This window comes from Chiloscyllium plagiosum, unplaced genomic scaffold, assembly GCF_004010195.1.
Source record: "Chiloscyllium plagiosum isolate BGI_BamShark_2017 unplaced genomic scaffold, ASM401019v2 scaf_5789, whole genome shotgun sequence".
Classification (NCBI taxonomy): domain Eukaryota; kingdom Metazoa; phylum Chordata; class Chondrichthyes; order Orectolobiformes; family Hemiscylliidae; genus Chiloscyllium; species Chiloscyllium plagiosum.
Window position 1 is genome coordinate 17,476 of NW_025215054.1, and position 2,770 is coordinate 20,245.

Sequence of the window (2,770 nt, forward strand, 5' to 3'; positions counted from 1 at the left end):
GTCTGTACTCCCTCTATTATGAATAGCTTGTTTCTCATATTCAATTACAGGGGTGTGCAGCCTATATACTTGGAATTACACGAACCCTGAAATTCATTTTGACTGTTGCTCAATTGTATGAGAGGCAGGACCTCTTTTTTGTATTTTTGTATCCTGTTAATGAACCAGTGAGCACTGTTTACAAAATGGTGCAGTCATTTGAAATTTGGTATTCTTGAGTTTGTCCTGATGTATGCAATGGAATAGCTTCAATAATATGTCTTTCTTTTTAGCAAGGTTCAAGTTCTAAACCTTCTATATCTTTCTCCCTTGCAAATTCATCTAACTTGCACTTATTCTATCTATGGAATTTCCACCTGCTAACCATCTATTAAAAGAAGAAATTTCCCCTGAATATCTGACTGGATTTATTTCTGATTATCTTATATTTCTGACCCCAATGTTCCTGTCAGAAAGTACAGACTAAGTTTCTATATTGAAGAAGAACTATTATTTATTACAAATAGATATATTCCAATCACACTTACACAATTATAAACTCTCGATGTATAGGTGTATTAGTTAGAACTCCAACCCCCTTCTAAATCAACCCAACACATAAATATTCAGACAGACCAAAAAACATTAGTGCTCTGGGTGGAGGGAAGGAAAAAGCAGTTCAATAGCACCAGTCCTCAGGATTTCATTGGGGAATTCCTTTTGCTTCCAATATGTTTCAGCTTTCTAATCTTTTTCTTCAGATTCTCTTGTCCTGTCATAAGAGGTGCAAAGGAACTGGTTCACCAGTTAGATGGTGGAAAACAAGTTTACAGCGTTTGGTGGGATGAAATAAACATTTTGTTTTAGTTTCAACATTTACCAGAGAGAGAGGCAGACAAACAGACCATCTATCCTTTCAACAGTCTGACGGCTTCTGCCAAAATTGTTCAAACCTACAAGCTGTTCAGCTACTCAAGAGCCAATCAGGTAGTTGTTATCAGGCTGATGCCCTTCAACATCTACAAAAGATCACAATGCCACAAACCAATAAGCAACCTGTTGTGGCTGAATCTTGTTTTGCGTGCAAACCCTTGTAACCAAGCCATTCACAAACACCTTCCCTCATTGCTTAGACAAAGCAACAGTGTAAAAACAACAATGAGTTTCAGCACCTTGCTTTTGGGAAGTTAGACAATTCCATCAGTCCTACAAGACATCCCTTTTCCTACTTCAATTCACAATAAAAAAATAATGTCAAACATAAAGATATTTATACTGAATGCATTCTGCCCACCTTGGTTAAGTCAGTGGATTGTTGTAAATTTCACAGCGTATTTTGGCGTGAGGTAGCGTACCTCTGAGTAGCAATGATAGACTGCAAGCTGCCACATGCTGAATAGGCTGGGGCTGAGGGGTGACCTTATGGAGAATTATAAAATCATAAGGGACATGGATAGGGTAAATTGATAACGTCTTATCCCTGGAGTGGGGGAGTCCAGAACTAGAGGGCACAGGTTAAGGTGAAAAGGGAAAGATGCAAAAGGGACCAAATGGACAACTTTTTTACACAGAGGGTGGTGCTTGTATGGAATGAGCTGCCAGAGGAACTGGTGAAGGCTGGTACAATTGCAACATTTAAAAGGCAACTGGATGGGTATATGAATAGGAAAGGTTTGGAGGGAAATGGGTCAAGTGCTGGCAGGTAGGACTAGATTGGGTTGGGATATCTGGTCGGCATGGGCGAGTTGGACTGAGGAGTCTGTTTCCGTGCTGTACATTTCTATGACTCTATGAAACAGTTTGTTGGCCGATGGACCCTGGAATCTATTCACTAAATCAGAAAATACTGTAGAATCTCATCTCTGTATCACACTCTGCTTCCTGCAAGGACTTTATTCCATTCTCCTAGTGTTTCCATCTCTGTCTCACCTCTTCCCAAATGGGTACCTCCAACAGGTCCCATCCCCCAACACCATTGACTTCTGCCCTCACCTTTTCCCCCTCCCTTTCAGGGTCCCCCTTTCTCCTCTATTTCCACCCCAGCAAGCTCCACATTTCAAGCATGATCCTTTACCATTTCTTACCAGCTCCCTCAAGTTTCTGCTACCAAGTATTCTTCAGACTGGAGGCCTGTGACCAGCGGTGTTCCACAGCAATCAGTGGTGGGTCCACTTTTGTTTGTCATTTATAAAAATAACTTTGATAAGGATATAGGAGGCACGGCTATTAAGTTTATGGGTGACACCAAAACTGGTGGTATTGTGGCCAGTGAAGAAGGATAACTAAGAGATTTTGATCAATTAGATCAATGGGCTGAGGAGTGGCAGGTGGAATTTAATTTGGATAAGTGTGAGGTATTGCATTTTGGTAAAACGAACAAGAGCAGGACTCATATAATTAATGGTAGATCCCTGGGGAGTGTTGTCGAACAGAGAGATGCAGGGGTTCAGGTAAATAATTCTTTGGAATTTGTGTCACAGGTTGACAGAGTGGTTAAGAAGGTGTTTACCACGCTTGCCTTCATTGTTCAGATTTTTGTGTGTAGGGTTTGGGACGTCATGTTTAAGTTGTTCAGGGCTTCTGGGACATTGTGTCCTGTTCCGGCACCCTGCTATATTGGAGAAGCTTCAGAAATGATTTATCGGGATGTTGCCAGGAACAAAGGGTTTGAGATAGAAAAGCAAGCTGGGAAGGCTGGGATATTTTTTCACTAGAGTACAGCAAGTTTAGGGTGACCTTACGGAGGTTTATAAAGTCATGAGGGATACAGCAAGGGTCTTTTCCAGAGAGG